Source organism: Centroberyx affinis, unplaced genomic scaffold (genome assembly GCF_046629955.1).
Source record: "Centroberyx affinis isolate AG114_WGS23_722 - 3 ecotype Tasmania unplaced genomic scaffold, CSIRO-AGI_Caff_v1 ptg004593l_1, whole genome shotgun sequence".
NCBI lineage: Eukaryota > Metazoa > Chordata > Actinopteri > Beryciformes > Berycidae > Centroberyx > Centroberyx affinis.
The window spans coordinates 243,592-255,956 of record NW_027282210.1 but is presented as its reverse complement, the minus strand read 5'-3'; the positions used below and the strand labels follow the sequence as shown (position 1 = coordinate 255,956).

General features: G+C 43.5%; 1 protein-coding gene across 2 annotated transcripts in view; it reads right to left on the bottom strand.

Moving 5' to 3' along the window:
• The window catches only part of tfeb (transcription factor EB), a 32,673-nt gene that overhangs the window by 14,871 nt on the left and 5,437 nt on the right, over positions 1–12,365 (bottom strand). The window lies entirely within an intron of this gene.

The following is a 12,365-nucleotide window of genomic DNA, read 5'->3' as shown; positions in this document are numbered from 1 at the left end:
TGCAAGCAAACAACAAAACAGGGAAGGAAAGAAGGGAAAATTCCAGTAGAGCCCCGCATAAACAGACAAACAAATTTTGTTTGTTGTAAAGAGTCACATTCTGTAGATCTAACATTAGCTATCTCTGACACTTGTGCATATGATTGACTATACATAGTGTGGCCCTGGGCCCTGTTGGCCAGACAAGCACAGTAACCGAAGCAAAACAAAACAGCATCTTGACTCCAGGCAAACATCTATACACTCCCTCACTGTTGGTCTGACTACATCCATGTAGTCAGATGTATGTACTGTCATGGTTGAGGGAGAGGTGCTGAGATGATGAGATGATGGGACTAAGTAGTAGCACTCTGTCCCACCGAAAAGGGCTGGGTGGAGGAGCACAACCATGGCAACAGCGGAGGGGTCATGTGGGAGTCATGTGGTCGTGTTGTTCTTGGGTGATCATGTGAGCACACCGACAAAGGGGAACACCCTCACCCCTTTAACACATCTACTCCTGTCCTTCGCACGCACACACACTCATACACAGGCATACACACAAACACACACACGCACTTACTGGGGAGTCCCGGGGTTGACAGTTCCCCTTTTGCAATGACATGCGTTCATCCCCTGCATGACTTGGCTTGTCTAGACTCAGTGAAGTATGACGGGACCTTTTTGAGGCCAGGTTTCTACTCTAATCTACTGATATTGATGTTGCTAATGTGCTTTGAGACAGACACAAAAAGGCAATGACAGAGACATCAGGGTCTTAACAACCAATCAGAACTAGATTCCTCCGTCTCATCAGAGACACTGTCCATATATGGTCATAGAGAGGGAAAGAGAGAGAGAGAGAGAGAGAGAGAGAGAGAGAGAAAAGCTCATTGTGCGTGAGGTACAATAAGAAGGGCAGCTCCTATTGAGAAGGACTGAAGCTGCCTGTTGTCCGAAGTGTACATTTCAGCACCCGAGGGGGCACACACTGCCCGCTTTGTGCCCATTGGCTGGCCCACATAAAAACACACACTCATGCAGAGATACGCATGGACACACACACGTACAGATACACACATATCAGAACTTTGACTCTGGGAAAAGCTGACTCTACACCATAACAGCTCCAAACTAGGGCTGAACAATTAATCGAAATTTTATCGAAATCGCAATATGGCCTACTGCAATTTTCAAATCGCACGAGGCGCAATATTTGTTAAAGGTGAAATGTGTGTCAAAATACCATTTTAAATTAAATATTGTCGTGCTGCAGAGATGTCCTGGCCTACACATCATATTCTACAGACTTAAGAAAACATCTTTGTTTGGTACAGATCCCCGCAAAAATCAAACCATAATCATTTTAATACGTTTTTCAATGAAAATGAGAATAATGATGTAAAAATTATCATTCCCTCTAATGCCGCAAATCATATCGCAATTGCAATATCAGTCAAAATAATCACAATTAGATATTTTTTCAAAATCGTTCAGCCCTACTCCAAACTTATTATTATTATAAACAAATAGTACAGGCACACTGGTCAAAGTAGTGCTTTCCTCTGGGTATTTAGACTCACTGGAACAACTTAGTACACCTACTGATAACTACTGGAGCTTTAGGAGGAGCTGACCTATGGGCCTGGGCTCCTGCAATACTGTCTTTTTCAGAGTGCTTATTTCCACAGACATGCAAAGTGTGTGCACACACATACACACATACATGCATGCACACAGTGTCGGAATGCTGCACAGTGTATTTATAGAGCCTGACAAATAGGGTGATTACATCTCCAAACTCAATCGGCAGGGTAGGAATGCCAGCCAGCCAGAAAGGGACAAGTGCTGCTGTATGCCTCCACCAAAAAAAGTTTAGCTTAGCAAATGTTCCACTGTATAGGTCCTAGACATTAATTTCTTTAGCTTTACATGCTAAACCCAAAGCCATAAAATGTTTACATTGTAATTGCACTGTAGAATGATGACACAAGATAAGATACAGGGTAATGTTTCAACACTTCTCCAGCTTGCTCAATAGCAATCAGTATTTGGATCAATACTTGGTTGGTTAACTGACAACCCAAAACTGAGGCCTGGGTGATGTATTACATGCAATGCATCAAAAAGGCTATTAGTTGCTCTGTGGAGGGGCAAGATCACGTGTGCCACAGTGTGACTCTCACTTTGAATCCCCCATGCAAAAGTTGTGGGGTTTCACATTAGGATAGGTGGTTTTGGTTTAGAATGCATGTGTGAATGAGGATTACAGGCAATTTTTAGGCCATTACTGGACTTTTTTTTTTAACTGCTTTGCGGCTTTCCCCCAATCAGCAAAATGAAACTGCTTATGACTCCAGGTGTGGTGGCATATATACATATAATATATAAAAACTACCTAACTTTCCAACCCATGTGAGACATGTATCACAGAGTCACCAAACATGACTAAGCCATGAAAGTGATGCTTCTTAATACACCAGCCCCCAATACCAACCCCCCTACCCCCACCCCCAACACACACACACACACACACACACACACACACACTCATACAAACACATTGACAGGATATCATTTCCTGATCTCATATGGTGACACACTGCTACCAGGCAGCATGATCTCCCACATGGGCCTTCCAGTTGCCTGGCATCCACTGGGTTGAGCAGGCATCTGTGACGCAGTAGGATCACACTGCTGCCATTGTGTGTCCAGCGCTGTGATGTCACAGCCGCTCCACTTCAAAGACTGACAGCCAGTGGGAGGATACTGAGCAGAGGAAGGCCGGGTCAGCGGTTAACTCTGGATTGTGCCAGAGATTAGTCACACGCACATCCAGTATATACCCAACACAAAAGTACATGATATGACACAAAGGTGTGTAAAACATACAATACATTACTCATACTGTGCAACCGGCACATTCAGATGCCATATAACGGCATATGTTCCTTCCTATACACACATCTACAACGTGTAAAACAGATACACAAACATACATACACACTTGCACACACACACACGCACAGAGGCACAGGGGCAGTGTGAGGCCATGGCACCTGTGTTCAGAGACATGGTGTTAATTTGTGGGAGTGTGTATTTTTAGAAGCAGCTATGCAATGCCAGGCAGGTCTTTTTAACAGCCAACCTAGACCAGTTAAATGTGGGATGTGTATATACACACATATACACACTGATACACGCACACAATCAAGCATATGCACACACACAAATGTGGCCACAGCTGCATACACAAATACACAGACATTTCAGAGCCATGCTAAAAAGGAGTGTGGGAGAGCTATACGAGCAAATCAAAAGGAAAAGAGCTATTTCTATACCAGGGCCACAGCAACTCTGCCCAGGGAATGAGAGCGGAGAGAAAATCCTGGAAGGTCAACCAAATGTCTGAACATCCCTTGACATGTATAACAGTACAAACCCAACACCAAAGCTTGGCCAAGTTCCACTCTGATATACAAACACACTAGAAATACAGGGACTGAAATATTTACATCCTTATGTGTTCTATCTCACTCAAAATAAGGAAAGGACATAATTCTAAGTCACTGTTGGTAATTTCATTTTGCAGCCTAAACAACTCTAATTGCTTACACCAGCATTACATTTGGTAATATTAACATTACTTGTTACACTATTAGGTCAATGTCCATGTTAGGGTAAATTTTAGAAGTCTATGGTTGGATAAACAAGGTCCTCTGCTGTATTAGAGTGCCTCATGTGGCCAGTAGGGTTAGGGTCCCGTTAAAGATAGTCCATTAAGTTAGTAATACAGAGGTTCCAAATCTGACACTGCACTGTGCACCTCACCAGCCTCACCAGCCTGTCCATCACTGCACACACAGGCACACACACACACACACACACACACACACGCATGCACAAACACACACATATACACACACCCTTTCCGCATTAAGCTGTCTGCCGGCCTGCTCTAATGACTAAAATAAACCCCCTTGCTCTCTGTTCCCCTTTTGAGGAACACCCTGTTCCTCTGAGCAGTGTGTGTGTGTGTGTGTGTGTGTGTGTGTGTGTGTGTGTATTTGTACATGGACATGTAGGTGGGTGCTCATCATAAAGACTATGTGTGCATGTGTATTACTACTCTACAGCTTTTGTCATATCTTGTGTAGGCTCTTCCACAACATGTAAATCATGGTGCTAATATTCCTGTGCGGTAATTCAAAGCACCCGTACACATTCAACAAGAGAGGCTGGTAGGATTAAGTGACAAGGCTGGCATGGCAACTATGGGATCCTTACTCCTTCCTCTTTGGTCTCACACACACACACACACACACACAGCTGTATCCCTTAGCGACAGAACACACCAAACCATGCACACATAGACAGCTACAGATAGACAGACAGGCAGACGGACAGACAGACTGGCAGTCAGATCATGTTCAAACACCAAAGACTGGCATTCGGTTGAGTCAACTAACCTTGCTTCAGCTTTAAAAACTGTCCTGTTACCACCCCACATCTGTGCTAATTACAACTGATGGGTTTCTACTGGGAATTTAGTTAAAGCATAAAACAGCACCCAACATGACACACCATAGTGGATGAAGTCACCTTGGGATCCTGGAAATACTGATTCACATGATACAGTATGGAGAAACAGATGAAGCCCTTGTTTGACACTAGTTTCTGCATGTTTGCTGGCCTACAGCATTCCCAAGAATTTTTTAAAACGTCAAGAAGATCATCAGAAATTGCAGGGCATGGTACAGTAACTAGTTGGTTGAGAGACATTAGAGTTTTGTGTTATAATATACTCATTTGGTCTTACTGTATCATTCAACTAGGAACTGCCTGCAGTATTACGTAATGCAGGATAGATAAATGAATGGGCGGATTTTCACAAGGGTTTCCACTGCAACATACAGACAGTGAAACATAGAGACACACACACAGACACATACACATGCACAATTACCTGTTTGAGAGGAAAAAGTGTTCACAAAGAGGGGTGTGCGCTGTTTTTGCCGCTGACTACATTTCTGGACACCCTGAAGAAGGTGGATGGCAATCTGCAGAGGGAGGTAGTGGGGCAGAGAGCAGGAGGGAAGTACAGGAATGAGGAAAGGCGATGAAGAGACAGAGCGGGTTGGAAGAAAGAAAGGAAGAAAGAAAGAAAGAAAGAAAGAAAGAAAGAAAGAAAGAAAGAAAGAAAGAAAGAAAGAAAGAAAGAAAGAATGAAAGAGTTAATGCTCCACAAACTTCAGGCCAATGAAAACAGAGGATGAAATGTAACAAGCCATAGGTAACTGTAGTAGTGGATGTTAAGCGACACAGGAGGCGGTGGTGTGTTCATTATGGAGGGGAAGCAGCAGGTGTGCAACACACATTGAAGAACTTAGAATAGAGAAGACTTTCCGTGGCGGAAACAGTGGAAGCAACGGACCATGGTTAGACCTGTGTTTATGTATTTGGGTTAGTTTGTGTGTGTGTGTGTGTCTGTGTGAAGTGTCTGTTACAGTGTATTGTGCTTGTGCATGCAAGGGAGGGAAGAGAGGATATTCTCAGTTGTGTTGAGCTGTTAGTTCTGTTTTTGCATAAATCATGGCCCCTGATTTTTCACTGGCCTCTTGTCCATTGTGTATTGGTGTTTACTTTGAGGTTTGGCAGTATTCACATATCAGGCTGGGGTTTTACGATCGCAATCGGCTGTTATGTTATGCATAATAATAAAATATTCAAAACACTGTCTATTCTCTTCCTGTTGATATACCCTGTAGCGTGGATGGGATCGAGGGTGGGGTACATGAGAACTCGTTATATCATAAAAGGGGTAAATGTCTTGTGATTGTGGGTAAGCTGAAGGTGGATACAAACCAAGGAGCAAGTTAGAGGCAGAAAGCGCCATGCTCTACGTGCCTCTGGAAAGCCTTTCGACATGACTTATCATCAACAAGCGGAAAGTGTCCGCTCATTAACCAACATTGTAAGATTCATCTCAATGAATCATCGTACATCACTGACGCTGTAAATTTCAATGTGTGTCATCTTCCGTTGCATCAGTGCAGAATCAACACAAGTCTAAATATAGCCCACCAAAACATGTCTATGTAAGAGAGACCCTCACCACCCTCTCTGGTGAGCTGCCCAGAGTCCAACTGCCAACACACTGCATCTCCTATCTATCAACTCAGTCCTGCTGTACTCATCTGCTTCGCTACAACTACACAGCTCAGAATGGAGAAAATGATGTGAAACCGGTGAGAAAAGGACAACTAGGTTATCAGCACAAACACACACTCCAGCCACGCCGAACCACAACATGATAAGACAGAGGAAAGACAATGGACCAACATGATCAATAATAACCACTTCCCCTCCCCTTCTATCAGCTTTCACAACTCCCAGTGATGTCAGGAGTGAAGCAACTTCCTCTGCATGCAACCCACATTCCACAATTCCCAGAACTTAGGTAGTTGTAGTTTAACACATAAATCATCACTTTTAAATAGAGCTTAACAATTAATTAAAAAAAATCTAAATCACAATAGGAACTAATGCAATTTCCAAATCACAGAGGCTGCAATTAATTGCTTATGACAGGGACGTCCAAAATGGATTTCTAAACAAGGTGCTTAGTGCTGTGGGTGATCTTTGGTCTATGAATCAAGTACAATACTGGTGAAAACCTTTCATCATACTCAAACTCAGTAAATCCTGCACACTGACATCTATTTTTTGTAACAAAAATGTTTATGTGATACAATGTATCACAAAAAAAACATGTGATGTTATGAATCACAGTTAAAATCGCAATTGCAATATTCTGTCAAATAATCACAATTAGATTTTTTGTTAATATCTTTCAGCCCTACTTTTAACTATATGTATAGCCACTTTACGTAAGTATGATTCTTGAAAATAATACTGACAAAAGTCCAAAAGTCTGAGATTCAATTTCTGAGATCAGATGGGCTATCCCCGGTCAGGGGCAGTCAGACACATTGTTGCCCTCTGGTCTGCAGTAAGAACATGTGGTAAACAAAACATGTGGTACACACACCCACACACAACCAGAGAAATAGAATTAGTCAACCAGGTGCAGTGTGGGCGTAGTACAAGTAACATCATAGTTGTCACCTCACCAGACTACCATGCGATCATACGCTAACACCATCAGTACCAACACTCAGACATACTGCCTCCATTTTAACCAAGCGCTGAAGGCTGCATGTACCATACTGACCAATCATTACAGTGCTAATACAGCAATGTCTCCGGAAACACATCCGACCTAAATCCCATTTCTTTTTAAAGGTCAAAGTGCAATATGTAACTGTCTAGTGTCTACATCAGTTGCTGCTACTGTTTCCTACATACATGCGACAAAGTTTGAAAGGAACTGCATGCTACTGAGCAGCCAGACTGACACAAAGCCTGAATTCATATCTAATTCAGCAGCAAATCAGCACAAATGGCGCTCAGATTGACAGCGTCATACCCAACACACAGAGAACCAAGACAGCCAGGCAGTGAGACACACTGACATTTAAACTCAAAGCCTTACCAGGAGCAAGCAGCTCTCCAGCTATCCCAACAACATCCTGTATCCGAGAGATATCTGTTCCTCCACGTGTTTTACAAAGACACAGAGCGAGGCACACACACACACATACACTCGCTGACAGATGCAGAGAGCTGTATGCTGGCTGAGCCCAACCAACGAGTGTGTGCCTAGGTCTGATCACTGGTCGTGACGCCACACCCCCCTTCGCAGAGTGAGTTACAGTAGGGTGAGTGACTGTCTTAGTCACTACTCCTTCCTCCCTCTCTTGAACCACCAACTCAGCTTCCTATTCCTCCTCCACCTCCTCCTCTTCCCCTAAATTAGCCCGAATGCCGTAGGCTGGGGGAACAACAAGGGGTGCCCTGTGTCCAGTAAAGCACACACACACACACACTCACCCACTCTCTCTCTCTCTCTCTCTCTCTTTCTCTCTCTTATGTGGAACCCCAAGGGAGTCCAGCCTCTTTCCTGCAGCAATGTATAGAGCTCAGAAAGGGATTTTGCATATAGACACACACACACACACACACACACAGGCAGCCTTAGTCATCATGTATGTGGTTTTGTGAAATATATGACAGTGAATCAGCACTATACTTACTTCTTTAGTTGCACCCCCCCCCCCCCCCCCCGACACTCACACACACAAACTTCAGACAGCAATAAGGCTTTGTGATAAGAAAACCAATACACAATCTTGAGGACAGGAAATAGCACCATATTTATTGTCATAGATAATCTGGTTTTTGTATCAGCTCAGTAGCAGTCGTAATAGTAATCACACACTGGTCCTGCCTTATCAAAATAAAACTACACATTACATAACAATACGTTTTCCATCACTTACTGAAAGTCCTGACCACTGCATTGTTAAGAGCTGAATGGATGGGCGTAGGGGTTACACTAAAACCTAAACAGTATCTATTTCTCAGCCTACCACAACACACTGAATCACAGATAAGTCACAGCTGATACACATGGATCTAAATACATTTTGGAGAAATCCTTTTGCAGATTTTGGAGAAATCCTTGATGCTTAATTGCACAGGTACCAGTAGATCACAGATTTCTCCAGTTTTTTTATATATTTCATGAAGTGCTGCACACACTTTTGTAACATACAGTATAAAATAGCATAGGATGTCCTCACATTTCTATCAACACAACATTCAAGACACATCAAAAAAAGGAAAAAAAAGCGGTTTTCCAAGGTTGTCGATGGACATACAAGTCTTGCTTACATACTAAGCTTATCTGTGGATACTATAGAACAGGAGTCTACCCCAATGACCTTTACAAAGCTGCATGCATACACACACACACACACACACCTGTGTTCAGGTAACTTAACCACCTGTTCTCAAGTTAAGGATTTAGCTCCATCTGGTGGTGCCTCCACATCCCTTTAATAAATCCTAATCCTTTTGGAAGAACTCAACCAGCTGTATGGGGCTCTCAGTTCTCCTCCACTACCTGATGACAAGCATGAGCTCTCATGTTATGTACGCTTACAGCACTATGATCGGCTGCTCTGTACAAGCCCTCTGATAGGCTAGTGAGTTTAGATGAAAATAAAAGTCTTTCTTTGAAGAACTGCACTGTAAGATGTGTTTACAAGAAACGGCAGTTGCATAATGCATTGCTCAGACCCAAAGTCTCTCCCTCACCTCGTCCCTCTCTTCTCTCTTCCATGCTTGTGCTCCCATTCTCACATGCATGTACAAATGCACACGTGTTTAAACATACAAACACACACAGACACTCTTTCAAACAGACTAATAGACAAACACATACACACACACAAACTGTAATGGGTAGGGGTCAAAGGTTCATGTTTGGAAGAACTTCGTAATCATGTGATTCTTACAAGTACATCCCTCCCACCACTACCAAAAAACAAAACAAAAAACAGAACACACTCCTTGCTCAAATGACTATCCAAGCAGTACAAAGTTGATGCATAATAGCTTTTTTTTTTTACTAAAGAGCATGTGGAGCTACTGTGATATACACAACAACATTTTTTGAATCAAGCAATCAGTCATGTTTTCTTATATTGTTTGTCCTTGTCACTCCCCTTAATGAACAGACTAAACACCAACTACCACTATTTGAGCCCAAATACTCTAGCGACCAATTAGTCATTAAGCCCAAGCTCTGTGCAGTATACAACTGGGTGAAATGAGCTAACCCCGTCCTTGTTAGGCATTGCTGTAAGCGAGGTGTAGCTCGCTAAACTCAATTATTGAGTGACCAGCTTTAGAATCCGGCCTTTGACCAATCAATCAGGCTCTGCCCCAGGATGTCACACATATGCCCACACAAACATAGACATGCCCACACACAGAGTGTGTCCATTATGTACAACCACAGAGAGACAAAATGAAAGCGCTCCTCTGAGGGATCCTCTGTGTGTGATATCTGTTTTAAGAGATGTATTGCTGCCTTAATGAAACTCTAACCCATGCTGGCCTTCTTTCTTCCCTCCCGTTAACCCAGCCCCTCTTTGCATCCCTCAATCCATACTCTCCATCTCTCTGCCCCTCGCCCCCCATCCTACATCCCTGAATGCAGACACAAACATTGGTATCAAAGTGCCACTCAGCTAGTTGTGCCTATCACAACAGAGGAGAACACTGGCTAGCATGGTTCAGCAGCACCCCGGCTAACAAGCATCCCTTGTTTGTATACAGAGCATTCAACAGTGGGCCAGCTCCAGTTCTCATAGTGCCTGCAGTGTATTTACTGGGTTATTTTGGTCCAGGGGCAGGACCCCTCCAGGCCCTTAGCTTATTGGTTGGGAAAGTTGCGTTCCTGTCATGTCTGGCCAATCACAAGGCCTCCGTGTAGGAGGCGAGATCACTGACACTGACCAAGACAGCCTTGTCCTCTTTTGACAATGGCCTATGGAGGAGGCAGGGCCCAAACACACACACACACACACGCATGCATGCTCACATACACATAAGCATGCATGCTCATACACATACACACACACGTGCACGCGCGTGCACACACGCCACCCAAGCTCCTCTCTACTTCTATGGCGGGTGAGTTGCCCAGCGCTCACTCCCTCAGTCACCATGGTTGCAAAGAGGTTGCAAACAAACAACAACATAAATAGACCATCACTGGATCTCTATTGTGAGTGTTAATGTTGCACCAGAGTGGCGATTTGCAAGTACATAAGTCAGAGTGAAGTCTGAGCCAGCTATACTAACCAAGGGCTAATTCTGTGTTCAGTCGGCCAAACAGCGCTATCAATTTGCCAGATGAGTTATAGCTGGAGCCTAAGGGGAAATGGATTAAAAGCAAAGCATGGCGTATCATAAGGTGCTTCCAGGTTGGACTGTATGTCTTTCCATGCACCGTGCTCCACCCTTTTTTATTTCATTCCCACTGTGAGAGTCTAAGGTCTGTATTCTGCTAAAAAATGATTTACACTTGCAAAAAAAATAGAAAATAAATCTTACTTACTTAACATAAGTGACCTCAGGTGACCTCAGGTGACCTTGTGCACACTGGAGTTAAGCTGCTTATTGCTGTGATTGATGTGGTTTATTGGTACATATCACCTAACATCTTCTCTGATGACACCAATCTAAACCGCAGGCGTACTGAATTAAATTGCATGGATCTTTGTATTGTACCTCCAGAAGCTTAGTAAACTTGGCCAAGTGAGCAGTAGTCATTGTACAGGAAGAAAAACACATTAGAATGCTATAGCTGCTACTGGTTGGATGTCACTTTCACAATGCACTAAGCCAGTTCATTGCAGAACACCCTTTCTCTATCTGGAATACATGAATTGTCAACTGTTATTTATATTGTGGGGGCCTATGAATGCATGTATGCATGTGTATGTGTGTGTGTGTGTGTGTGTGTGCGTATGTGTGTGAGAGAAAGAGAGAAAGAAAGTAAGAGAGAAAGAGAGCGAGAAAGAAAGAGAGAGCGCATGTGCAGCTGTAACCAGCCAACCAGCCGCACAGCATTTCTTTTGCATGGGTGAGAGTCGCCATGCACAGTGAGTTGGAATGGCAGGCATTTGGGAGATGAGTTGGGAGATAAGGTACACACACACACACACACACACACTTTGTCTCTCACTGTCGTCACACACAGAACTCTGTCCTTTTACAGCAAATTCCACTCCCTCTCACTCTCATTCACTCTCTCTTTCTCTCTCTGTCTCTTATTTTCTTCTTCGATGGAACCGGTAGATGATGACCGGTGATTACTTTAAAGTATGACAAATATGCCTACCTTTGGCCCCAGTAGGCATTTGCTGACAGAGACAGAGAGACAGAGAGAAAGAGAGAGAGACAGAGAGAGAACGTGAGGCAGAGACAAATGGAAATGTGAAAACAGAGGTGAAAGAGTGGTCAAGAGGCTGATAATCAATAAGAGAAGCTTACAGAAGAACCACCTGTGTGTGTGTGTGTGTGTGTGTGTGTGTGTGTGTGTGTGTGTGTGTGTGTGTGTGTGGGTGTGTGTGTGTGTGTGTACCCATGTGCACATTGTCTATGAGCAGTAGTTGTGATGACATGGTCAGATCAGCAAATCATTCCTTTTCCTCTGACCAAATATGGGGGGAGTCTGTGATTCAGCTAACAGCGCAGACATAGGAATGCTGTGTCTACACACAGTCACACACACACAACCTTATACCAAAGATAAACAGACTGAGGAAAAAAAAATACATTATATCACTGTACTGTAGATGTCCCTGCCCCAAGGTGCCCCTGACTAACTGAGAGAGGAGGAAGAGATTATCCAGTGAAAATATCAATAAAGCTCAGGCAGGGCACAACGCTGAAATTGCTGCGGTTTT